This window comes from Manacus candei, unplaced genomic scaffold (genome assembly GCF_025592945.1).
Source record: "Manacus candei isolate 608988 ecotype Guabito, Panama unplaced genomic scaffold, ASM2559294v1 h1tg000015l, whole genome shotgun sequence".
NCBI classification, from domain to species: Eukaryota; Metazoa; Chordata; class Aves; order Passeriformes; family Pipridae; genus Manacus; species Manacus candei.
The window spans coordinates 2,380,056-2,407,636 of NW_026138063.1; the positions used below are offsets into that span (position 1 = coordinate 2,380,056).

The 27,581-nt window shown below is 41.4% G+C and overlaps 1 long non-coding RNA gene across 1 annotated transcript in view; it reads left to right on the plus strand.

The window, feature by feature from the left end:
• LOC127468595 (uncharacterized) overlaps positions 1–26,111 on the plus strand; it is a 101,079-nt gene extending 74,968 nt beyond the window's left edge. Inside the window, exons 14-15 of the long non-coding RNA XR_007903599.1 lie at positions 19,766–19,891; positions 25,403–26,111. This is a non-coding gene — a long non-coding RNA (uncharacterized LOC127468595). The remainder of the gene's footprint in view (positions 1–19,765; positions 19,892–25,402) is intronic.
• The last annotated feature ends 1,470 nt before the right edge of the window (positions 26,112–27,581 follow it).

Consider the following 27,581-nt stretch of genomic DNA (forward strand, 5'->3'; position numbering starts at 1 on the left):
TGCATCCAGAATGTTCTGGAATATCCCCAGAGAGGGAGACTCTGTGAGTTGGAGTCTCTAAATAAGCTGGCAGAGCTTTGAACCAGAGCAAACCCACAAAGACATGGAACAGCCTCCACATTGTCCTGCGAATTTGTGAGCTGAAATCTCGTCTCACTTTCCTGGTGAAGACACCACAGAGTCACAGACAATAAAGTTGATTATACAAGAAACCATTGAATTTATTCAGAGAAGGGCAGATGAGAATCTTTAACTTTCTTGTGATTTTTAAACTGCGTGTTGCAAGTCCTTTGTCAGGACTGAGCTGCTGCTGAACGTCTGCTCAAGGCAAGAGGCTTGGAGGAGTTTTATATTTTTAGCTATTTTTCCATGCTCGTGGTTTTTATATGCTAATATGTTTGTTTCTTTGCAGCCTTTGGAATATTCATTTCCCAACAGCTAAAATTTGACACCTGCTGTAGCTTGTATTATCACTTTCACCCTCAGAAACCCAGAAATTATTAAGGTGGAGTAATTGCTACCCGATTATATAATAACTACTTTAATCCAGCAATCATAATATGATTTGAAATGAACCCTTTTGTGCCATTGATTTTGGAATAATTACTGTTATATAGTACTTCTGCAAGAGTTATTCTCAGTTAACCACTTGAAAATAATATGCTCTACTTATTGAAAAAAATAAATCTGATTATCCCCCAAAGCTCAATGTTCTTTCTCCATCTGTGCCTCAATTGTGGGGAGGCACAGAATTGTAAGGTCTGCTGGTGACCTGAGGGATGCTGAAATAGGCTCCTTTCTGTAACTGCTCTAGGAAATATCAATGGGCCCAATTCCTCATTCCCAGTAGCCTTTTTCCATGGGGGTTTTTCCCTCTGAACCAGGGCCGTGGTCACTGTTCAACCCCGATGGGTTTGACAATTTGGTTTAATCAGGAAAGAGCGATAAAGACATAAGGAAAATATGGTTTTTGTTTTCCTGTCTCCTACATCTGACTGTCATTTGTTTGTCTATATACGTAAAAATTCCTAATTAGGCCAGCAAATTTGGTCAAATTAGGCTGTTAGTCCATTTGTAGTCAGGCTGATCTGGAAGGAGATGGTGTCCACACTTCATGATTCCATTATTTTTCTTTATGTCATGGAATGGTTTGGGTTGGAAGAGACCTTAAAGACCATCCAGTGCCACCTCCTGCCATGGGCAGGGACACCTTCCACTAGCCCAGGTTGCTCCAACCTGGCCTTGGACACTTCCAGGGATGGGGCAGCCACAGCTTCTCTGGGCAACCTGTGCCAGGGCCTCCCCACCCTCACAGTTAGGAATTCCTTCCTAACATCCAATCTAAACCTCCCCTCTGTCAGTTTGAAGCCATTCCTCCTTGGCCTGTCAGTCCATCCCTTTTAAACAGTCTCTCTCCATCTTCCTTGTGGCTCATTTCAGGTCCTGGAAGGCCGCAATTAGATCACCCTGGAGCTTCTCTTCCCCAGGCTTCTCTTCCCAACTCTCCCAGCCTTTCCTCCCAGCAGAGCTGCTCCAGCCCTCTGATCATCTTGGTGCCTCCTCTGGACTGTTTCCAACAGTATCCTGTGTTTTTCCATAGGTCTGTGGCAGCATCCCCATTTTAAGAGCAGGGGCCTTGTTTAAGTCTTTGCAGAAATGAAAGTTTTTATTTTTTTCATCTCTAAAGCCATTATAATCAGCAATGAAGGAAAATGGGGTGACATCAAAGAGCATTTCAAGGCAGGAAGGAAAACTATCAAAATAGTAGTGAAAAGGAAAAGTCCTTGAATTCTCTGCCCTACTGTGAGGGCCCAGAATTGGGTGGTGATGTGATGCTGCCTCAATGATGGCAAGAGAAGCAAAAGGCTGTTGGTGGTGAGGAACTCAAAGGAAATTCAGCTACTTGTCCTTCTAAACTCTTAAATGCTGGGAAAGAGGATTTTTCAATAGGGAAATCATGGAAAAAATTGTGTGTTCTCATCTTTTTCTGATTTCATGGCTCTCGTGTGGCCTCTTCCCTGTTGTGTGACAGAGATGGAGAAGAGTCAAAGACATTTGACCATTCATTCCCTACTGAGAGAGCAGGGAAGAGTTTTGCTGCTTTACTTATAGACAAAGCCTTTTTTGAAGAGATCAGAGTTCTTACATTCTCTGCCTGAAAATAACTTCGATGAAACAGGTAAATTAAATTGATAAATTAAAAATGTTGTAGTGGAAAGACTGACAAGACACCAATATTCTACTAAAACATGCATTTAGCTGTGGCATTTATTTGTGGCCAATAACTACGATGAGTTAAGAGCTCTTTGACCGTGGAAGATCCAGAATTAAATCTGGCATGTTCTTTGTTGAGTCACCTTTGTGGTGGCTACAGGAGAAGAGGTTGCAAAAAGAGATCTGAGTTTTACAGCTCTGGTTTAAACGTGGACAAGATTGTCACATCTTTTCACTGGTGCTCTTTTCAATGAGCTCCAGAATATGGGTCAGCAAACTTGAGAGCACATGAGCAGGCTGATGAAAGCAGAGTGAAAGACTGACTCATGTGTCAAGGATTGATGTTGCTGCGAGCCCTCCCTTGTCTCCTGCACTGTGAGGGCTGAGTAAATAATTTACAAAACTCATGTTAGTCCTCGTGGTGATACTAAAGCAATTTTTTGTGAATTTATAAGTTTCTTCTGGGAAGAGCTTTCAAGGGTTTTGGAGCTGTGGTGTTGAGACACAAGTTCCTCTGGCCTATCTGGTTTTCCAGAAGTGATTTCCTCCACTTCTTCAAGGTGTGCAGAGCTTCTGTTTGCTATTTCTGGAAGGTCATGCTGAAAATTCCAGTTACTGGAGTAAAATGCAGCATCTTTTAAAGTACAAGCCACATTGTTATTGAAATGTGAGGTGAGTTATTACTGGAAGTGCAAAGCAAATGCTAACTGAGTCAGCTTGTATTTTTTTTTCCCCTCCTGTGTGCAACAAAGAAATATTAATCTCCTCCAAACCTCACAACCCTTTTTGATGGACCTGCAGCCCTTCACCCTTATTACTGCAGCACTGGGGTGATGTTTTTTAGGGCATTTCCTTTCCTCCATTGGTCTGGGAAGTGTTGATGTTCCCTCCTGGTCCATGGGAAGTTCATGGTGGCTGTTGTTCCTCCATGTCCCTGCTGGCTGTCTGGAATGTGCTCAGGGTCTTGTTGGGAGGTCAAAAAGCCCTTAGATGTTTGTCCTGCTTATCCCAAGTGCGTGTCCCAGGTCACTGCCAGAGGGAGGTGTATTTATAGCTGGAATATTTAATGTTGGTGTTCCCTTCCTGAGGGCACATCTGATTCCTTCGGGTTCATCGGGCTCCATGAGACTCCTCCTGGTTTCTCTGCTCCAGGCAGAGCTCCTGACTCACTGCCAGTCTGCCCTTACAGTGTTTACAGTGGATTTTTTCCTTTTAAATATGCATTGCCCTTTGGATTTGATGTAGGAGCAGTACCCTCTGGTTCTGGCACTTTAAGATCCCTAAAGAATTTTAAGGAATGGCGTGGTTTGGATCACCTTTCTCCTGGTTTTTCCTAAAGCCTTTCTATTAAATTAAATAAATAGGTTATTTATAGCAGACTTTTTGGGCCAGGTCAACTTCCAGCGCTCAGGAACTATGGCAAAGCTGTTGTTAGTCCATGACATCAGGATTCTCCTGAATGAAGTGAGAGGGATGGGCAGCAAGGTGAGATCTCATTTAGTGCTCCCCTGGAGTCAAACCCTGGGATGGACGTGACACACTCCTGGGCACGTCTTCACTAAGGCTTTCCTGCTGGATTTGCTGCTTTTCCAAAGAAAAAGGCACTTCTCCCACTGAAGGTCTGTTAACGAGTGGTCTGGGTGAAGCTGCTGTGGGTGGATGGTAAATTGGGTGTAATTACACACTTTTGAGGTCTTGAGTAACAACTTTGCTTGCACTTTGTTGACAGATTGAGCTGGAGGAGCTCCTGTTTCCATTGTCCTGCTGGGCTGTGTTTTGTCAGCAGCTCTGGGATGCTCCTCTCCCTGGGCAGAGCTGTTGGCAAAGTGCTCCTTTTCCTGGCAAGGGAAGGGCTGAACATCTGCCAGTCTCCACTTCCCAGGCAGGAAACATTCCAAGGGAAGCACTTTCCCTGCTGGGGAGGTGTCAGGGCTGTCACAGGGGGTGTTGGTGTTGAATGGGGACGTGCCCACCCCTAAGGACCCAGGTAACCTGATTTTGACCATCAATTAAGGCTTAATCTAATAGTACTGTTTGAATTTGAGGTGGTTTGGTGTGGTTTTTTTGGAGAAACCAAGTGGTTATAGATGTGCAAATGAATTACATGCAGCACTTTCCACCCCATCCTATATGTAAAATATTTAAAAAAAAATTTAAAATAAAATAAGGCACAAAAAACCTCAACCTCAAAAAACCCCTTTAAAATACTGAAGGAATAAGACCCCAAACCCCAACCTGTAATGAAGTTTTTTGTTTAAAAATTCTTTTCCTATTGGTTTTTGGTTTTTTTTGGAGAAACTAAGTGGTTATAGATGTGCAAATGAATTACATGCAGCACTTTCCACCCCATCCTATATGTAAAATAAATTAAAAAAAAATTAAAATAAAATAAGGCACAAAAAAACTCAACCTCAAAAAACCCCCTATTTAAAATACTCAAGGAATAAGACCCCAAACCCCAACCTGTATCGAAGTTTCTCCAAAAAAAAAAAAAAATAGGAAAACAATAGGAAAAGAATTTTTAAATAAAAAACTAAGTGGTTGTAGATGCACAAATTAATTACCTGCAGCACTTTCCACCCCATCCTCTATTTAAAATAAAATAAAAAAAATTAAAAATAAAATAAAATAAGGCACAAAACACCCCTTTAAATACTGAAGGAATAAGACCCCAAACCCCAACCTGTACTGAAGTTTTTTATTTAAAAATTCTTTTCCTATTGTTTTCCTATTGGTTGTTTTTTTTTTGGGGGAAACTAAGTGATTATAGATGTGCAAATGAATTATATGCAGCACTTTCCACCCCATTCTATATTTAAAATAATTTAAAAAAACCCTAAAACTAAAATAAAATAAGGCACAAAAAACCTCGACCTCAAAAAACCCCTTTAAAATACTGAAGGAATAAGACCCCAAACCCCAACCTGTACTGAATTTTTTATTTAAAAATTCTTTTCCTGTTGGTGGGTTTTTTTTGGTTTTTTTTTTTTTTTTTTGTGGAGAAACTAAGTGGTTATAGATGCACAAATGAATTACCTGCAGCACTTTCCACTCCATCCTCTATTTAAAATAAAATAAAATTAAAAAATAAAATAAAATAAGGCACAAAACAACTGAATCTCAAAAAACCTCTTTAAAATGCTCAAGGAATAAGACCCAAGCCCCAACTTGTACTGAAGTTTTTTATTTAAAAATTCTTTTCCTATTGTTCTTGCTCAGTTAATAAGGTTTTTGTAATGAGGCTGTTGAACCTCTGCTGTGTTTGGGAAATCAAGGAAGACGAGGCTGTTTGGAAAAGTGTGGAGTGATCCCTGTTCTGAGAACACCCCCCAGCTGCCTGACAACTTTGAGTGTAATCAGCTTTCATTATAATGTGCATAATGTGAGATCATGTGTGGAGGAAGGTTATAAAAGCAAATGAAATGATAGCAGGTTCTTTTATAGCTCACTTAATGCACAAGGCAACTATTTTTACATGCCTTGTTGAAGGGAAAGAATCCATTAAAATACAGATTTCTCTTTTCATCATCCTAAAAAAGCTTTAATCCAAGAGGTTTGTTGCAAACAATTCCCTGAGAAATGAAATGCTTAAGGAAAACAGCTGCCTCTGTTCCTGGGTACTGGAGTTTAGGGGGGGAAAAATTCCTCTGGAGAGGATGGGGGAGAAATTCCCATGACGTGTGGTCAGGTGGCAAAAACTTCAGAGGCAAAATTCCCTGTTAAACTCCCCAAACTTGCCCATCAAACCCTTTAACTTAATTTTTTGAACGTGTGTTTAATGCAAAAATAAGTATTTCTGCAGAGAGGAGTAAACTTGCTAAAATGAGTAAGACACATGCAGCTGGTCCAGACTGGCTGAATATTTAATAAGGTGGCACTACATTTTTGGTCTTGCTTGATTTCTTTTTTTTTTTATTTTTAATTTGATTTTTCTCTTCCTGCTAAAAAAAAAAAAAAAATCCCAACCCCTCATCCTGTTGTGTAGGACAGGAGGAGAACCAGGAGCATTAAGTACTTTGTAAATATTGGCCTTAAAGTCTTAAACCTGCTATTTGATTTCTGTATTTATGAGGAAAATTCCTTGGTGAGCTCCATGATAATTTGTCCGTGTCAGTGGCTGCAGCTGGACCAAGGAAATGCTGAGAATATGACTCAGATTTCTGATAACAACCTTCATCAGCATGGTGGAATATTAAGGATGTATCTTCTTATAATTATTAAGTGCCTGTAGATGCTTTGAGGGTTTTTTTTCCTTCTTTTTTAACCTCCTGGGTCTTTTGTTGGGAAGTCCAACCAGCTGGGAATCACAGATTTCATGGGCTTGGAAGTGAAAAGCTTGCAGGAAGAATTCTGAGGTTTAGGAAAGGGAATATATTCTCAATTTATTTAACAAGGTGGTCATTGCAAAGGTTTTCTCTCATGAAGTGGCAAAGTGAGAGTCTCATATTGAAGAAAGAGTTGCCCAGAGAGGTTGTGGGTTCCTCATCCCTGGGAGTGTCCAAGGCCAGGTTGGATGGGGATTGGAGCAACCTGGGCTAGTGGAAGGTGTCCCTGCCCATGGCAGGGGTGGGATGGGATGAGTTTTAAGGTCCCTTCCAACCCAAACCAGTCTGGGATTCCATGATTCTAAAAAACGATGCAATAGCAAAATAATTCCAGTGCTCCTTCAACATTTACTTCAATAAAACCCAGTTATTGATTTTTTTTTTTTTTTTTCCTCCGTGGCCTTCCTCCCTGTACCTCAGTTATGTTGCTCTTCATGCCAAATTCTGTGAGGGATTTGACTGCTGAGGCTGTAGGTGTATCTCCAAAAATTGAAATATATATGGATGAGATGCATGAAGGAGTGCTGGGGAGGGCCAGGTTGGATATCAGGAAAAATTCCTTCCTGGAAAGGGTTGTCCAGCCCTGGCACAGCTGCCCAGGGCAGTGATGGATCCCCATCCTTGAAGGGATTTATGAAGTCTGGATGTGGCACTTGGGGACATGGATTGGTGGTGGCCTTGGCAGTGCTGGGGGAAGGTTGGACTTGATCTTAGAGGGCTTTTTCCAACCTAAACTATTCCATGATAAGCAGAACTAGGAACTAAACAAAGCTGACCAGTGCAGCTCACTTTTAAAAAATAGGTTTAATCAGCTAAGAAATACCAATCCCTCCATACAAAGCACTTTTTCTTTTAATTAAAACATAGCTTTTTGTCCTTAAAAATATTGTTGAGGGAGTAGCTGTTGGAACAGTAAAGGTCAGACAAGCCATTTATACTGAATACTTATATAAATCTTCCTCAATTGCTTGTCATTATCTCACAGGATCCTCGTGTTAAAGAAATTTATCTGACCTTCAGTTAAATCCTCTGGTTCAGGATATTTCTGTTGAGGTGTTTTTCTTGACTGCAAGTAAAGGGTCCTCAGAGACAGAGCAGGAGACTTTTATAAAGTTTCACTTTGGCAAAGAACAACCAACATTCCTTTTTCCCCAGTTTTTGGAAAAGTTTCAGGGTCTAAGCCATGTTTACTGAGCTGCTGCAGCTGACTTAATTTTTATGAATAAGATAGGAGGATAAAGCTTTTCCCCCTTCCCCAGCTCTGATTTTAATTAATGAAATAAGTTCAATAATAAAATTCTAAGCTACTGTAGAGGTTCCTGTTGCAGGGTTGTTTATTGAGTTCAGTTTTTATACATGATCTGTGTTTATGGGATTTTGAAGGACCATTGGACACCTGTTGTATCTGCTTGATTGCTCCATATTTCTGCATGAGATCTTAGGGAAAATTGAGGTGAAAAACAGGATTGTGAGGAAGAAAAGGGAACCCTTCCCCCATTCCAACTTATTTCTGGTAGGTGTGGAAACTCTTGCTGTTATGTGAAAATGGCAGTGAAACAAAACCTCTCTAAATGTGCTTATTTTATCATAATGTTCTGGAAAAAATAAGGCTCCAGAAATTCAAAAATGTAAGAGTCTGATTAGTGAGTGTGGTATATTAGAATCTAAAGACACTTGGGGGAAAAAAAAAAGAAGATTTAACATGTCCAGGAGTTTATGGATAAGATATTAATATATACCTGATAATTTCCACAAATTACAGGGAGAAAGTAAATTTGATGCCTTTTTCTTGAGGTCTTGCATTTTAAACTACTTTACTAGAAACTAAAGCCAGAATGCTTCAAAACTAATGATTTTGTGGGAAGGCAGGAAGAAAATCTGGGATGAGTCCCATTTCCCCCTCCTGTTTGAATTTGAGGAGTGTCTTTCCAGTTTCATTGTCCCAGGCCCTGGCTAAGGTATTTACAGGAACTTTTTGCACTAGAAATGATCTTTTCATGTGGCTCTGCTCCCTGAGCTCTGTTCTCTTACAAAAGATTTAGACCAGGAGTTACTAAATCATCAGCCTGACCTTTTTAAAATGAGTTTTGTGTATCCTGAGGGTCTGAAGGAGTTATTTGATGCTGTTTCTGTCTCTGATCCCAATAGTGTGAGCCTTGCAAAACCCCATCTCCAACCAGCCCTGTCCCAATCGTGATGGAGCATAAACCTCCATGAGATATTAGTTTATTTTCCTGTCGGTTTATCGGACAGGAAAGTCATCCAGGTTATCCAGAGGTGATTTGAAACCACAGGTAATCCATTCTTTCCCTACCTTTCCCGTCAGAAATGGGAATTGCTGCTGTTCAGCCCCAGCTCCTGACGACGGGAGCGATGAAACGCCGATAAAACCCAACGAGGTCTCCAGTGTCAGCTAAGAAACCCCAGCAGGAAAAACACAAATGGCTTCTTAGCTCTAAGCCAGGCTCACATTTTAAACCCTGAAGTGTTTACAAGGCCCGAGGTGATGCTTTCATGGAACCTGTTTAATGAATTAAAAATATTTATTAGAAAGGCCCTGGCGAGATGTTGCAATTAAAGAGGGAAATCTGATTTATAGGGATGATCTTTAGATTGGGAACGTGCTGAACTCTTGGAAAATGGGCTGGTGAGTGGGGCATTGCTAAGGAGCTTTTCATGCCTTGAGCTTTTGATCTGTTAGGGTAAGAAATGAAGGGAAATTTGGCAATGTGAAGAAATTTGGGGGGGTTTAATTGCAGTCATTGCTCTCCTTGGGCTTGCTGGGAGAGTGGAGACCAAGCCACTGGTATCAGTTAAACTTAACTGTGGTTTGGATGGGAGTCCAGATATTGGAAAAAACATTTGAGAAGAGCCATCTCAGCCTCAAACACTGGGGGGGGGGGGGGGGGGGGCAAGGCAACCAAGCAGGCAGGAGAGCTGAGGGAGGTGCAGCTGTGCCCCAGTGTCCAGCCTTTATTTTTCTGGTGGGATATCATAAAACCACAGAACACCCTGAGCTCTGAGGGATCATTGAGTCACCCCCTGGCCCTGCAAAGGACCATCCCCAAATCCCACCACGTGGAGCTCTGAGATCTGGAGCTCTGGCAGCCTTGGTGCTGTGCCCAGTGCCTTGGGGAGCCTGGTCAGTGCCCGACCACCCTCTGGGGGAAGAACCTTCTCCTGACATCCTAAACCTGCCGTGGCACAATCATGGAATCTTTGATTCAGGCACATATAAGGAGGAATTTGAGGGGAAAATGAATTATTAATTTTTACTTTAATAATTTCAGCAGGTTTATTCCGGGACAAAGAGCAGAGTGTGCTGTGGCACGTTCTGTAGATGATGTGTAGCAACGTTAAAGTCAAATACAACAATTAGTGTCCATAAATGTTGGAATTGCAGAATTCTGGCTGAACTCTGAGCTGTGTGGAGGCTTTGCAGAAATCATGTGTCATCTCCCAACCAGTTTCTCACGTTTTTCAGTAATAACATTTTTAATTCCTGCCTTATTGCAGGTGCCGTGGTTGTATCTGGAGGGTCTGTTCTGAGCACTGGGTTACTGGGAGTAAGAAATTAAAATTAAACAGTAAAATTTCAAAATTGCAGCAGAAGGCTTTGACATTCGATCTGCAGAGCTCTTCTGAATCTCCCAGACAAGCTATAAAACCCCTAGAAAAGGTTTCAAAAATTATGTGGGCAGACTTCCCTGGGAACAATTACTTTGCAAAGGGCTTTCTGTGTGAAGAAGTACTTTGATGGGGAGAGTTTAATATACTTGTGCTATATTTTTATGGGGCTGACATGTGAGCTTAGCTGGAGTCAGAAAAGACAGACTTTTTAAAATATAGATTTCATCTATAGAGAAGAGCAGTGTAAATATGTCCCTGTGTTCACTCTCTGCATTTATACAGTGTGCATTTCTGGGATTTGATGTAGCTGAAATACTTTGTTAGATCTTATATTAGTGGACTTATTCCCATTCAAAGTCAAGTGTCAGCTGCAATGATGTGAATTCAAGATAAAACCCAATCAGACTGTCCCTCTCCTTGAGTTCTTTTTCCATCTCTGTGTCATAATCAGCCCCTTTAAAAATCCTCTTTTCCCCTGATGAGTGGAGTGATTTTAAACAATCCCAATTTACAGAAAGCCCAGAAAAAATGGCCAATATGTCCACAATAAGTATTCTCTATATTAATATTTATGACATCAACAGAACACTGGACATTAGGAATATCAAATATCCATTCTTATTCACTGCTCCAATTCAATCTTTCTGCCAGCCTGTGACTGTTGCCAGCTGGGGCAGAGGGAGAGGTTTTTTTCTCTGTTTTGGCTAAATGTGGTTTTCCTGCCTCTTGATGATCATTTTTCCTTCCCCATCCGTGATTCCAGCAGCTCAGCTTGCTGTTCCCACCCCTGCTCCATCCTGGGCTCCAAGGGCACCTCCTTGTCCATCCTCCAGCTCCCTTCACTTTGTTGCTGAGTTTTTTTTAGCTCAGGTTTCTCTGGCAGGTGGACACAACGCTTGCTGTCACTCGGAGGAAACGGAGCCTTGTTGTTGAATTTACAATCCAATTTTTTCAATTGGGATAGGAAATGAAATCAAGTGTTGGGCCAAATTCACTGGAGATCCTGCCCTGGGCTTGTCTCTGCTGAGCTGTGGCCTCTCCTGCATCTGTCAGCCTTCAGCAAACAGCTTTCCACTGTTTGGTCGTAAATCAAATGCAGCCTCTTGAACTCCCTTTGACAGGAGAAAGTGCCCAACTCTGGAGGATAAATGGATAAACCCTGTGTTTGCAGAGAGGTGGGTGCTGCACTGATGGGCACTTGGCCCTGGTGCTGGGAGTGGTGTGGGCACAGGAGGGACCTGGGACCTGCACAGATGGACAGTGTTAATCCTGGGCTCTGCTTTAGCCCTGGTACCTGGTTTATTACTGCAGGATTTAGGGTTAGTGAGGCCCTGGCACATGTTGCCCAGAGTGGCACATTTCAGCAATAAACCCCAATTCATATTCCCAGTCTGGTTAAAGAAGGAGGTCAGGAGTTCTTAAATAATGCAGAAGGGGAGTTTTGGGGGGACACAGGAGGCAGAGGAGGCAGGGAAAGGGGTAAATCAAAGCACTTCTAAACAAGCAATGAAGAGAAGTTAAAATATCTGAAGACAACAGAAAACAACCTTCCAACTCATGGACTTCCCAGAGAAACTGTGGCTGCCCCATCCCTGGAAGTGTCCAAGGCCAGGTTGGAAGGGGCTTGGAGCAACCTGGGATGGTGGAAGGTGTCCCTGCCCATGGCAGGGGGTGGGACTGGATGATCTTTAAGGTCCCTTCCACCCAGACCATTCCAGGACCTGGGAGCTGCCCAGATGGACAGTGTTTATCCTGTGTAACCTTCTGTGGTCTGGTTTGGAAACAAGATTTTCTGGGTGCAACTCCCACACTCCCACCTGTGAGCAGGAGCAAGCTCAGCCAAGCCCAGGTTCATTGGGGATTAACTTGTTGGACCTAATACAGACCCACAGCAGGGATAAAGCCTCTTTTTGGGGTTCTTTCCTTCATCTGTATGAAGGAATGTCAGAATCCCAGGATGGTTTGGGTTGGAAGGGACTTGAAGCTCATCCAGTCCCACCTCCTGCCATGGGTAGGGACACCTTCTACCAGCCCAGGTTGCTCCAAGCCCTGTCCAACCTGGCCTTGGACACTTCCAGGGATGGGACAACCACAGCTTCTCTGGGCAACCTGTACCAGGGCCTCCCCACCCTCACAGTAAACTAGAAACAGTGAACTGAGCTTCAAATCAAAGGTTGCTCTTATCTGAAGTGGCCCAGGATCAGACCTGCTAAGCCAGACTTGGACATTACAGCAGGGCCCAGGGCTGTGTCTCATCCTGCTGGAACATTTGCTGCCTGGGCTCAAGGTGGGTTTGGTGTTGTTTCCTCACTTAGAAGTTTTTCTGTCAGAACTCCTCTCAGTTGCTCAGAACAGGAGTCGTGTTTGATATAAAAGTTTTCAAGACCATTGATGTAAGTTTTCAAGAACATCTGTCATCTGTTCTTCAGTTGTTGGCACAAAGAATTTGATTTTTTTTCCTTTTTTTTTTTTTCATTTAACATGCTGTTCTTTGGGATCCTGATTAAGCACAAATTATCCTGCCATCAAATCGAGCCGTTTTAGTGCAAAATTAGTGCAAAAATAAAGCCCATTAGAAGGGAATGTTGCCACAGGGACTGATGAGTGGAAAATGGAGATATTGGACAGGCAGCCTGGGACTTTTTGGAGCTGGATAAATCCAGTTCTAGCATGTGGGGGGAGAAGCCAATCGTTATTTATTGCTGGCCTGGATTTATCTGTGGTGTTTTCATGTGAATTGGGCTTGAATACGTGTGGTTTTTTTAAAGAGCCCCGGGGGTGTTTGGGATGTGGAGAAAACAGGGAGTATGATCAAATTAAAAGTGAAGCTGTAACATAAAGTGAATAAATGTTAGGATTGGGTGACACACTCATAAAAAAGTGCTGGTAATTCATCAGGACATGATCCATACAGATGTCTTCCCCAGCTCTCCTGAGGAGCAGTTAGAGGATCCCTGGAGTGTGGTTCACTGCAGGCTACCGAGTTTTCCTCTTTTATTTGGTCATTTATATTTACTGGATTGCTGAGTCTTTCTTCTTTTACAAGGCAGAGGAGATTCCCTTGTAGGGTACACAAAATACCTGGTTTGCAAAGGTGCCAAACGTGCCTGATGGATTCAGCTTTAATCAAAGCCAAATGTAGAGATTGGCTACAAGTTTTACTGATCAAAAGGGTTGTTAAGACTTAGAACAGCCCAGGGCAGGGGTGGACCTCCATCCCTGGAGGGATTTAAAAGCCCTGTGGATGTGGCACTTGGGGACATGGGTTAGTGGTGACCTTGGCAGTGCTGGGGATGGTTGGACTCCGATCTTAGGGGGCTTTTCCCACCTCAGTGATCCCGTGATTCCATGACATGGACACCAAGACTTGCTGGCACTTTATCCTGCAGCACATGTTGCCTTTCCCTGGGCCAGCTGGCTGCTCCTCAGGGGGCCTTTCAGGATGAAACATGCTGGGAGAAATAAATAATTATTATTATTGTGCAGCTAGGGTGGTTGTGAATGTTTAATTTATACATTCCAGACTGTGGCCAAGCTCCATGCGAGGAACAAGATTTAAAAAAAAAAAAGGAGTAATTATATTCTATAATGGCTGGAATTGTTCTCTGCAGTCTTCTCTAAGTTTTAGAAATGTCTTTTTTATAAGTTATATTTGTAAGTTTGTCGAGGATAAATCTGGATTGGTGAGAAATCTTGGAATAGGAGCTTAATGTGTCCTTTGGAAATGCATCAGGTCAAGTCTGATGGCCTTGAGCCTTCACAAAGAGGATGCAACTCCGACCTGCACCTGAGTGTTCCTGGGACTGGGGCTTTTCCTACTTGAATTAAGCATCATGGAAAAACTGTTTCTTTATTTATCTATTTGATTACGGAATAGTTTTCAGAGTGAAACTTTGGATGTAGATTTTTCCAGGTGATAGACATCAGAATAAATATCTGAAGAAGCGAAAACAAAACATATTTTGACTTAATATTTCTGCCAAAACACCTCAAAAACGATCAGCTTGATGTGAATTTTGCTGCTTGAATTTGACACTGAGCGCTGTGTTTAATGACTGTTTTTGGGCTATAATGTGGAGAGAATAGAAGAATCTGTTGGGAAACTCAAACTACATTGCAGATCTTATCTAGATGGAATAAAATCATCCAACCTGACATAGCAGGAAATGCAGGGATATCACCTCAGGATGTGGGATTGAACTGAGGGATTTCTCACTGTGGCATCTTGTTTCGAGTTGGTGGATTCAAGTGATAAGAAATTGCTCTGTGTTCCCTAAATAGCTGCATTTCCTATTCCCTCCTTTTGTTCTGCCCTGTTTTTAAGATCACAGGCTCTTCACAATATAGAAAACTAATAATAGCTGGGTTTTGGTCACATTTGTGTGGCCTCTCCCTCATAAAAAATGGTGTAGCTCGATTTTCTACCAGAACTCTTTAACTCTCAATTGAAGACTGATCCTCTCTCTCTGAACTTCCCTACTGGGGAGCAGCACAATCTGCTTCTCAAACAGGGGGGAAAAACTGCACAACAAAGCTTTATTTGATGCCAAACCCAGCAGGATGACATCGTGGATCACTTTAATAATTTTAATTTTGCGATGCTAACGAATCTTCTGTCTCTTCCTTGCTTTTTATGTGGTGGGAGAGTTGGAACTGAAGGGGAGCAGATATTAGAATTACAAGGGCAATCATGCTTCATAATCACCAGCCAGCAGAGGCCTTTATTTCAGCAGTGAGAAGGAAATATTCAGGACAGTGGCATTAATATTTTTTTTGCTTTGTTAGGTCCAAATTAACCAATTATGGTCATGGGATAAAGTGAAAATCCCAGCTGGAGCACAGAAGCTTTTGCTGCATCCCAGGTGATGATTTCTAAGCTCGGGGTAGGATTCTTAAAGATATTTAGACTCCTTGCATCTGAAAACACCTGGAATTGGGCACCTATTACAGATTTTTTGATGTATTTGGCTTGCAAGCATTTCTTGATCTACTTGAGTGGAAGAAAACTTGATGCAAATCCACCTGCTCTTAGAACAACAGAGATTTCTAAGGAAAGAAATACGGCTGTTTAAATCAGAATTCCCATCCAGTGATGGAACTGTTTTCTCAGGAGTGTGGGATTTGTTGGGTTTTGGCTTTTTTTTTTAACCTGCTCAGCTTGGAACAAATGCAGATGGGGCAAAGTGTGGTTGTTTCTGCCAGGGGTCGTGTGGATCCTTCCCACGTGACACAACTGAAGAGCAAGGAGAGGCTGAAAATGGGACAGGGGAGGGATGAGGTGTGGCCTCGTGGCAGACTTTGTTGTTCTCCCTGCTTTTAGGAGCCAGTTGCAAGATGGGATTATATTTTATATATATAATTTTATATTTTATCTTGTATCACTTGGAAACCAGTCTGGGAGGTGCATTTTTATTTTTATTTCTTCTTTTACTTGAGTCGTGTTCTTGGACTGCTTGGATACCTTTTTATTTTTTTTCTCCCCTTCATTTGTTTTTCTGGACTTGGTTCAAAAGGCATTTGCAGAACTTAATGAGATAATTTGCAATTTATCTTGGTGGTTTTTTTTCTTTTTTTTTCCTTTTGGGGGTGATCCAAAACCATTTGAAGGCAATAGAATGGTCTCATTGACTCTGAAGAGCTCTGGGTGAGGCCCTAGATGAGAATTGTTGTTGGTCTATTGGCAATTAGGTGATATCTCCATATGTGAAATGATAAAATCCAAGTATAAATGTTATAGCTCAGAGTGTTTTATTGCTGCTTTGCTGTTCTGTTTTCCAGCAGTTAAGCTGGCCTTGGATGTGGGTGGGGCAGAGCAGTGGCTGGGCCCAGGAACCACTTTAAAAACCACTTTAAAATAATCAGAGATGACTGGGAAGATAAAAACTGGTCCCCTCCAAAAAAAAAATAAAATAAAAAGGGAAGATAAAATCCAGATTTTTTATTCCAAAAGGAATGTTTGGCAAGGCTCCTTTTCAGTCATTCCGGGTCATAAGGAAGTTGTATCCACAGGCACAGGTGGAGTTAGTCCTGCCTTGGGACTGGAGGTGGGCTGGGTGACCTCTTGGTAAGTCTCCCAGCTCCATTTTGGGGGCTGTTGATTGAGGGTTTTTTGGCTTTTTTGGCCCCTACAGAGTGAAAACCCCTAATGGCACGTTAATTCTGCATTAGGATACTGTTGTGATACCAGAGGAGAGGGGACATTTAAATGTGAGGGAAGCAAGTGAGATAAAAGAAGAGCTGAGAGGAGAATAGGAATTGGTAAACCAGGCTCAATGTCACCCTTGGAATTTGCTGCCTGCTGAAGGTGAGGAAGGAAATGTGGATTTGTGGCTGTGTCAATATTAGCATTCCCATTTTTTATCTAAACAAAGTAATTGAGATATGGGGATCTTATGTCTACACTTGGGCTTCTTTAATTATAGAATCCCAGACTGATTTGGCTTGGGAAAGACCTTGGAGATCTCATTCCACCCCCACCTTCCACAAGACCAAAGCTCCATCCAACCTGCTCTTCAAATGCAGCCTGTCCAAATTTCCAGTCAGAACAGAAAGATCTAGAGCTCTGTCCTTTCAAAGTCATCCTTGTCCAGAAGATCCTTTTATCTCAGAAGTATTATTATTTAAGGAATTTTAAAAAAAGTGATCAAGAAGGCCTGAATATCCCTTTATCTTTTTTTTTTCTTAGACTACCAGCAAAGATAATGGTAAATAATCATGTTTTATAAAAAAAGTCCAGTAGAATGAAGCCACCAAGTTTCCAGAAGGTATTAATCCTGACAGGGGCTGGGCAACCACGAGGAACAATCTTCAGAAGCCTCTGTGTTGTTTTATTTCTGTTTAACTGAGTCATAAGGTGACAGTTGATCTTTTATTAATGGCAACTTGAGCTAATCTCTTAATTTTTTATTTTTTTTTTTTTTTTTTTTAATTTAGAAAAATGGAATTTATTCCCTTCCAACTCAGAATATTCTGTATAACTCTGTAACTTTACTTTGGGATGAATCCATGGCAGCTTGGTTATCTTTCACTTAATAAGTGCAAACCTTAAGTTTCTCAGAAACACAAGGAAATCACTCTCCTGATTTAGTTGTTGGTTTTTTTTCTTCTCCCAAAGCAGCATCCAGTTGCTGACTAATATCTGGCTCTGCTTCAGACTACTTTGGTGGGAAGTGTGAATTCCTTATGGCACCTCGGGGGGGATGGTTAATGGCTTTATCAGATAATTACAGTGCTGGAAACAATGTGTGATGTGTGTTGTGTCGTGGGGATTTGGGATGCACCCCCATCTCCCAGGGCTCTCAGCATTTGTATCTTCTCTCATCCATTTCAAACAGCAAAAAGATGAGCTGGAACAGATGGTTCTGCCTTGTCCCTTTTGTCCCAGACCAAATCCCAGACCTGCCTGTCGTTCCCTGTCATTCTGAGGGAAGCTCTGTGCTACAAGCTCTAGTTGCCTCTTCTCCAACACTTAGGAAAGGTCATAGATGCCTTTTCCAGGGTCATTTTATGGGATAAGAGACTCCTCTACCTCTTCCAGGGACGTTTTATGCGATAAGGTATTCCTCTGCCTCTTCCAGGGACGTTTTGTGGGATAAGAGACTCCTCTGCCTCTTCCAGGGACGTTTTATGGGATAAGAGACTCCTCTGCCTCTTCCAGGGACGTTTTATGGGATAAGGGACTCCTTTACCACTTCCAGGGACATTTTACAGGTTAAAGGACTCATCTGCCTCTTCCAGGGACGTTTTACGGGATAAGGGACTCCTCTGCCCCCTCCAGGGAGGGAATTCAGAGTTGTGGATGGCACAGCTGCACCCCAAGGAAGGCTTTGGGGTAACCTGCACCCTTGGTGGTGGATAAACGCTCATGATTCTCTTTGTCCACACATCCAAGTGAAGATTTTGTCACTTGGGCTCGGGATGTGAAAGGCAGGGCCGATGAGCAGCCCCAGGGACAGTGTGTCATTCCTGGCTGGCCGAGGGAAGGCTGAGTCACAGTTCCTAAATAAGCCAGCAGTTCATATTAACAACGAGCAGGGTCATGAGCAGCAAGGAAGAAATCGAGTCTGAGGAGGACTCATGTTGTCTCTTAACCCCTCAGGGCTGGTAACAGAGATCATTACAAGATTAACTGCTCTTTATTCCACTGCCTCGATATCCAACCTTAAATTTAATGTTCAGCTGAAGTGGAACCTTCAGTCTCGGAGGGCTGGACAACTTGCCTCACAGGAAGCAGGAAGAAGTGGACAAGGACTTTATCCATCCTCTGCAGCCACTCCTTGCTCTGTGTGACCCTTCCAAGGCACTGAGGCAGTTGTGAGGGTTTTGTTCCCTTAAACCCAGCTTCTAAGGCAGGTTCTTGTGTGCTGTGCTTCGTGTTCTGTTCCTTATTTTGGCCAGATCAAATATATCTGAGAACAGAAAGTGATACTAATAGAGTGTTTGTGCACTTAGAAATACAAACTGATATATTTGCAGAGCCGGGAGATTGAGTAAAACTTGGATGAGAGAGATATAAAATTCTCTTCCATCATCAAAGTAGCAGCATCAAGCCATGACCTCTCTGTGTTCAGACACACCACGAGCCAGAAGCAGAATTTAAATGTGACTGGCCTCCTTGTTAGCTTCAAAAAAAAATGAAAAAAATTACTTTTCCCAGCTTTCCAGACTCGCTGCACCCAACCCTGTGCTGAAACATGGAGGCACCAATTGCCTTCCAGTGATTTTTGCCTTTCACCTCCCAGTTTTACCAGCGTTCAGGACCCCAGCGCCTTTTGAGATGCACTCAAAGGGATGTCCTTCCTTGTAAACCCTCCTCAGTGCCATCATCATCCCCCTGAACCTGCACCAGGACAATTTCTCCAGAGAAATATTTCAGATTTCATCCAGAGATAATCAGAACATCTGCAGAGAGTTGGTGTCGAACCACTGAGAGATGTGATTTAAAACTAGGAACTGCTTTTTTTTTTTTTTGGTGTCAACTGAGTTTTACCTTCTTGGCAGACTCTCCCAGGACTTTGTGTGGCCTCTCTGCTGGGAGTTTCAAGTGTCAGTTGTCTCTAAACCTGCACTTCAACACGTCCCTTGACCTGGACATGATGAGCCCACACTGTCCCATCACTGTCTGAACATTTCACATCAGGTTACTCAGACCATGAGCTTTACAGAGGACAAAAGACAAGGTTTTCATGGTGTAGACAGTAATTTCCTACTAAATGTATGATTTATTTTAGTAAAGTCAGGCTTTATTATTTATATAACAACCAAGCTTGGAAAAATGAAAAAATTCTGATATTTTTACGCCTTCCACGAAGTTACTTCCTGAATTCAGGTGAGGGGTTTGCTGCAGCACAAGACATGGCTGTGCAATGATTATAATGCAAGATAAATATTCCCAAGCTGTTTGCACATGAGGAAGTTTGGAAATCAATTGTTCTCATATGATATCATTTTCTTAGGCCTGGACCCTTCCTGTTCATTAGTCACATTTTTACATATGTATAAAAATGCATCTAAAAAATAATGAGGCTCACTGATCTTTCAGTCAATCCTCGCAGCTGTATAATGATTTAATTTAATTTTTTGATCCATCCAACTAGACTGAACAGCTAATTTCTGCTCTGAAAGCATCCTGAAGCATTAACTAAAGTCCTCCTGCTCTCCTGCAAGCTCATCAGAAAAGAAGGTGGCCCACACCACCCTTCCTGTGCGTGAAGCACCTCAAGGTGAGGGTTTTTCTTTCTTTAAGGAATATCTTTGTTTAGGTCTCTGTCCTACCCCAGAACGTTCCGTGAAGTTAAGTGTTTTTATAAAATCCGGGAGATAAATCAAATTTAGAATGGCAGTGACTGCTGTGACCTTTCATTCTGGATGGTTCGACTTCCAGTCTTGGTGTTTTAAAAAGCTCGGAGTTATTTTCCCTGGCGGAGGACGAGTCGCGCGTCGTCAAATATCGAATATATTTGCTGCTTATGCAAAAGAGTCCTTTAGCCCAGCGAGATGGAGGAGATTAAAGCAAGCAGGGCTGCATCCCTAAATTTAATTGTTTTCCTGGGAGATGCCGTGCAGCCTGGCTGGAGATTGACACCGTGTCAAATCCGCTTCTCTAAAATTGCACTCAAACGAGTCGCCCTCTAAATACGTCCCCGGAAAACGGCGGCGGCTGATGAAATTAGGGAATTAAATTTCTGAGAAAGCATTATCCGAGCACGAGGAAGCCCTTTCAGGGCTGTATCTGTGTGTTTGAACATTAAATTAAGCCGTCTCCTCCTCCCCAGAGCTCCGGGAAGAGCCGGCGGTGTGTCTTCTGCTCCCTCTGGAGGGAGCTGCATTCTCTCTGCCTGTTTGCTCTCCTCTCCATCACCCAGCTCGTGGGAAAAAGAGGATCAACAGCAAATTGACAAATCAGGGAGGACATTCTTTACTCAGGTAGAATTAGAGCTGTGTCACAGGTCTAGAAATACACTCCTGGAAAGGTGGTGGCTTGGGGGCAGCCACTGCCCGACGGCGTTAACGGGGAGGGGAGTCGATGATGGCTTGGAGTCAACAGCCAATAAATCCTTCTGGGCTCAGCACAGCCTTGTTTTACCCTCAGTCCTTATCAGCCTGGACACCACGAGGAGATGTGCTGCTTGTGTGAGTATCAGATAGAGATTAAACACCACGGTTCCCTTATCGACTCCAGCGCTGAGCTCCAGCCGCCAAAACCTCCATCCTCACACCACCCGGCAGGGCAAGCCCAGCACTGCAGTTTAATACATAAACCGGGATTAAAAAATGTGATAAAATGTTAGAACTCCTTGAAAATGCTCCTTTTTCCCTGCCCTGTCTCCCAGTGTGGAGGAGATCACGTGAAAATCTCAGTTTAAGCAATAAATGAAAATATGCGTGTCAGGGCTGGCAAAACCAGGAATTGGGGCTTCTCAAAGCTTTAGAAGTAGAAAGAAAATATTTTTTTTTCTCCCTTGTCATTGCTGGTTGGTTGATTAAACTTTCTGAAGCTTCGTAAGTGTACAAAAATGGACATTATTTAAGTTCTTGCTGTTGGCTCATTGAAATGTGCAGTATCCAAAAATACAGATTGGGAAATGCTCCTGATAGATAATAATCAGCTGTAACAGACTGGGAGTGGTCCTAATTTTGGGCATTGGTGTTTGTGTGGGAATGATTTCTAAGGGTAACAATATCTTGGAGAAGCCATTTGAACATATTTCTCCAGCTAGGGGACACTTCTTATTTTTTATCTTTTTTTTTTTTTTTCCCCCCTCTCACTACTCTCTTTTCTGAAAAACTTGACTTAGATTTGGGGTTTTTGAAGCTGGAAAACATAGGAAAATGATAATATGATTTCATTTTTCCACATGAGAGACTTGCTGTGTCTCAGCAGCTTGTTTGGGATGCAATTTAATTTATTCCTACCAACGTATCCGGTAGTTGGTGGGTATAAACTAGTCGTGTGCCCTTCAGAACATATGTCCAAAGGGCATTTCTGAGGAGCATTTCTTTCCTGCAAGTGCTGCCAATTAGCTTTAGGATCAAGGAAATGAGTGACAACCTGGAGAATGTTGTGTCTGAGGCAGATCTGGCTGTGCTTTAAACAAAATGCAAAGAGGCAGTAATTAAAATTTAGCAGCAAAAAGTGGAACTGGCTTGATGTGGTGCTGTCAGTGAAACCCAAAGCTCAGGAGCTAAGGGTGGCTTTTGACAGGATTTTCATCAAGTGGAATGTTCGTGGACAACAGATTTTCATTTCTCAGTGATTGCCCAAAACCAATTCACAGAAATGAGATATTGATGGTCTAAAATAAATACACAGGTAACCTAAAAGACATTTTTATTGATGAAAACCATTTTTTTTCCATTTTTACAATTAGAGAAGAACTGTATTTTTGACCAATATAAATTACTGAAGTCAGTGATACTGTGCTGGAGAGATGCACTTCCCTTCTATGGGAGAGTTGGAGCTCTTGACCAAGAATCCTAAAAATAAAATGAAGTTTTCAGACCTCTAAGGTTTCCAAAGGATACTTTAGGCTCTAGTTTAATGCTCTGTAGGTGTTGGTGCTGCCAAAAGTCACCCAAATATGTCAAAGCTTGAGAAAGCTCCTGCTCCCAGGAGGTGAGATCAGGTGGGATCCTCTCACCTGCTCCCCAAAATGGTCCTTTTTGTCTTATTTTTTTTTTGCAAGATACACTGAAAATCGTGTAAAAAGTGGATTTCAGAGCATCTGCTGAAGGTTGAGTGTCCTAAACAGGTTTGGTGTTCCCTCAGCACTCACACAACTCCCTCAGACACAGTGAGAGTTTGTGTGGAGAAAAACCTGCTGCTTTTAATTGCTTTAAAAAGGATTTTATTTCATCCATTAAGATGAAAAATCTCCCGTAACAGCAGCATATAAAAATGGTTTTATGCTTCTCTTTTGAGCTTTCCCTTAAACTATGGTGCTAAAAACCCCATAAAGGGGTGCTACAAACCCCACGTTTTTTGGTGGAAGATATTTAATCTTGCACAGAGTAAGAACTGAAAAAAACAACCCCATATATCTTTAAATAGGTTACTATTGTTTTAATTAAAATTATTTAGGCTTGAAATGTTCTGTTACAAACAGAGGGAAGTTTGTTATTTTAACTATTTCAATAACCTGGGAAAAAAATTGTGATTCAAGTGGCTAATATGGTGCTTCATTCCATATTAGCTGATGGTTCTTACCATGAAGAGTGAGTTCTCTCTTAGCAAAATGCCTTTTCTCTTCTGCTGGGCAATTTAAAATTAAAGGTTGACAGGCCATGCTAATGAAATACAGCAATAAACATTTTCTGACAGGTGCAAAATACAGCCCTTGCTCGATAAGATGATATTGGGGGAAAATTTTGCTTGGTAAATCTAATTTGTGTCAGTTCAATATTGGCTCGAGCATCTCGTTCTAATTTATTGAAAGCACCAGCAAAAGGCTCTCTCACTGTTTGTTAAGCACAAAGCAGGCAAACTGTAAGGAGGAACTTCATGAAATTTTAATTTTCTGAGTCCAAAAAAAAAATAAAAAATAAAAAGACGATCCAGGTAAGAAAAGCAGTGTTGTCACTCCTTTTATCAACGTGGGAAGATGTTGAGTTTAGGAGGCTTCAGCTCCTCTCCAGGTGGCTGAAACTGCAACCTCAGAGGGTGAAAACATTTCATTTACTGTAAGATAAGTGGAAAACTCTGAAATAAAATAATTTGATGGTTTTTTTTTTTAGCTCTTGCTCATTTTTGCTGTGTTTTCACTCTTTTTAGTGAAAACATGCTGATATTCCAGCCCATTTCCAGGCCACTCTTGCAGAGATTTTTGTGGATTGACAGTGAAATGCTGAAAAGTTGGAATGAGGTGACCTTTAAAGTCCCTTCCAACCCAAACCATCCTTGGATTCCATGATCCTCCAGGCCAGTGTTTGTCTCCACCAGTTTCCCCAGTGAAGCTGTTTGAGACTGGGATGAACTTCCCTCTATTTTTTTTTAATATTGGAGTTAATTTAAATTCCTGCATTTCCACTTGGGCAGGTCAGCAAATGAGAACATCAGGCATTTTAAATGTACATTTAATTCCGTGTTTTTAATGGACCTCACTTCTCCTGAGGGTGGTCTTTACTCACTGTTTTATTTATATTTATGACTTTCTGATTGAATTTCTTGAATTTATACATTTATGATTGAATTCCAGCTATTCCAACACAGCTTTGTTGTGTTTCCCATTGTGGTTTATTTTTGAGGGGAATGGGTAATGAACATGAGTGAAAACCAAAACCAATCCTTTCTCCCAAGGCCTTGGCTCTTGGATTTCAGAAAAAAGGTGATAGTTGGTGGTCAGAGATCTTTAGTCTCTTTTTGGGGGCTTGGAAATACTGCAAGCATTTTTGCTTTGCCCTCTGACTTGTAGAAATTTTAATGTTTTACGTTCTTTACGAACGCTCAGCTCGTGATTTAATTGGGATAAATAAATATAGATTAATCTGGCTGCTAATTAAAGATGGTTAACAAGATACTGGGTTTATTATGTGCTGTCCCCTGTGTTTTCTAATAATTCTTTATTGGCTAGTGCACAAAGCTGAAAGATTTTGGGAATTTGCTTAATTGATGACAGTCCTTAAATGATGACGTGCTCTCCAGCTGTGGTGCTGACTCAGCAGAATTTGGGGTGTGAATCCTCCAGCTTTGCTGCTGGAAGGCTGAAGGATTTTCCAGGTTTAAATCAAACCCATATTACTGGAATCAGCAGGGTTATATCTAATTAAAAACGAGGTTTTTTGGGGATTAAGGGTTTAAATTCCCTTTGCACTGCAGCAGATGAGAGCTGAGGGCGAGGATGGATCATTAACACTGAGGGACAATGAGTCCTAAAACTGCAAAACTGGGCCTCAAACCCACTTTTACCTCCAGCTGCCCCCAAAATTTGCTCTGAAGGGGTTGAAGAGATGCAGCCTGAAACCTCAGCACTGTTGCCAGGCTGGGGATTGTCTGCCTGGCAAAGTTATGTGGAAAGATCTAAAATCCATGTAGGTTATTAAGCAATACCTCTGTTATGGCTTTTGGGTATTGGTTCTATTTACTTCTTGAACAATTTTTGGGTTTATTTTTATTTTTTTTCCCCCCCTTGAAATAAGTGTAAAGGGAATATTTCTCAATTTTATATGTGGCAAGCTCAACCAACCCCATAAAAACCTCTCCAAAAAGGAGACAAATCCATATGGCATATTTATAGTCAATTATTTTTCTGATTCTTCCTTTCTTCAACTCACAAGTTTTATGGGAGCTTCAGCTTTATCCATTTTACACTCCAGCAAGCTTTGCAAATAAATACTGATGGTTGAGAAGAGTTACTGATCTATTCTTAAGCCCAGCTTGATAGCAGCTGTAGTGCTGGTGCTGTCTGGATCACATTGATCTAGGCTGAATTAAAAGCTCATTCCTCGTGGACTGCTCATTTGTACCTTTTAAACACGTGGTTATAAAACAGCCTCAACTTTAGCAGGTGTAAAAATAAAAATTGGCTGTATTTGTCAAGCTTGCTGGGACTTTCCTGTTAAAAATGGAACCTGTGCTCAGTTGAACCTCACAGAGCTGCAACTGCAGTCACGAAATACAGACCAGACAAAACTCACAGGAGGCTATTTTGGGAAATGTTTTGCTTATTAAATTTCTGCAGGATGGGGAAAGGTTCTTCTCATCTTCTGCCAAAAAAACCTCTCTTTTTATTATGCAGGTTTTGCACTACAGAGGCGACCAGAACTGCAGAGTTTTATATCCACGTGCTCCAGTCTTATCAGCAAATAAAACTCTCTTGCTCTTTGGAATTCTCTTTTCCAGTTGTATCCCTGTGATCTTTGGGTTAACTTGCACGGAGGCTTCATCCTCAGCAATTTTTTGACCCCAAATTGTGTAGCTTGAATAGCATCTATGAGTGTTGCTGGTGGGAATCATTCCTAGCAGCAGAATATCTGCATGGAAGCTTGTTCTGTTTTAGTCCAGGGATTCAGGACAATAATTGTGGGTGAGTGTGATAAGGTGAGGATTAATATGGTTTTTTTTTCCTCTACCCTGGTTAACTGTATATTGTGTTTACTACTTAAAATTCTTTGCACAACTTCTGCACTTTTTGTTTTTCAGGATGCCTTTGAATTAAAACAACGTGTTTTCCATCCCTGGAAGTGTCCAAGGGTGGGTTGGATAGAAGTTGGAGCAACCTGGTCTAGTGGGAGGTGTCCCTGCCCCTGGCAGGGGATGGAAGGAGATGATCTTTAAGGTTCCTCCCAACCCAAACACTCAGTGATTTTAACGTGTTCAAATTCCAAAATGTGGAGAGCAGAAAACTTGGGAGCCTGCTGAGCTTAAATCAGAGGGAAAGGAGTTGGATGATGGGAAAGGGGGAAGGTTGGGAAGGGTCAGACAGCACAGGAAACATAAATGGGGAAAATCAGCAGCAAAAATCTTGCCCCAATAGGAGTTAAAAGCTGAAGATTTTGGAATCTTATTGCTCATTTCCTTGAACAGAATAACTGTGTGGGGAGTTCTCACTGGCAGCAGGATTTCATGCTCAGACCTTTATCAGGGATCCAGGCTCCTAGCCCTGATAATAATTATAATAATCCATTGAATTCCTTTCTTTTTGTTTACAGGGGTTTGGGTTGTTCAAGAAATTATTGAGGACTCCTACACAGAACACCAGGGTTTGGAGTCGTCCCTAAATTTCCAAGTAAAAAGGAAATGCTACTGGTGGATTTTTTGGTCTGTAATGATAATATTTTTTTAATGGAATCCCATTGCTGTCCACACAAAGGGAAGATTTATTCCATGTGCCACTGAATAGTCCTTCCAGAGATCCAAGCAGGGCTCAAATCATGTAATTCCTGTTTCTTCATTATATATAAAAGTCCTCAAAAGCAATTCTAATTCTGCTGGGATTTGTTTGTTTTGGTTTTTTTTTTTTTGTGTGTGTGGTTTTTTTCTTGTGTTTGTTTGTTTGTTTGTTTGTTTTAACCCTTGGATAAGACAATAATTAAAATAACTAAAAAATTCAAGTGCCAGTGAGACACACACAACCACATGTGCAACTTTATAAATATTTTAATGCACTCCTTTTTCCTGAGATAAAAATAAACAAATAATTATATATTTACAGGCAGAAAACTTAAAACTGGTTTGTGGACAAAGGGCAGAAGTTACTTTTTGATGCACATACGAGGGGATTGTGTCTATTCTAAGAACATGAAAGGATAAATCCGAATGCCATGGTGATGGGAGACTTTATATAGTCTAAAATGACTATGTAATCCTAAAATGCTAATTGCATTACTTTGAATCTTCATGGGCTTGTGCAGGTATGTAATTTGGATTCAGCAGAGCAGATGGATCAAATTAGCAATGTCTTATTTGATAGAAATAACCTTAAATATCTTCCTATTTAAAAGCTGCCAGTGAGGAGCATCCACACGAGTTACCACTAACTTGGAAACAAGGAGCAGGATGACTTCAAGGTTTTTATCTTGTTCATCTGGAGTAAAATTGTCTTATATTTTTAATAGCAGTTTTTTCTACTTCTTCTTTTTACTATTTTATCCTTCTTCTTTGCCATTTTAATCTTATACTAAGTGTACTCTTAACACAAGAGTAAATTTAAAGTATTATCTCATTATGAAAATCTTAATGCTTGAATGTTTCTTGTGTCAGAGAAATTGCATTCAAAAACAGGAACCTAATTTTAATAGTTTTTGTTTTGTCCTGTCTTTTTTATTGTTTATCCTAATTACCTTCTCTTGCCATATTGTGGCTCTTTTTGTATTGATTAATCACATCCAGATACTTGGATTTGGACAAGAGGACCAGTGGACTTGATATGTCTATGAAAAAAGGGGAAATCCAGATGTACTGAGCATGTTCTCACT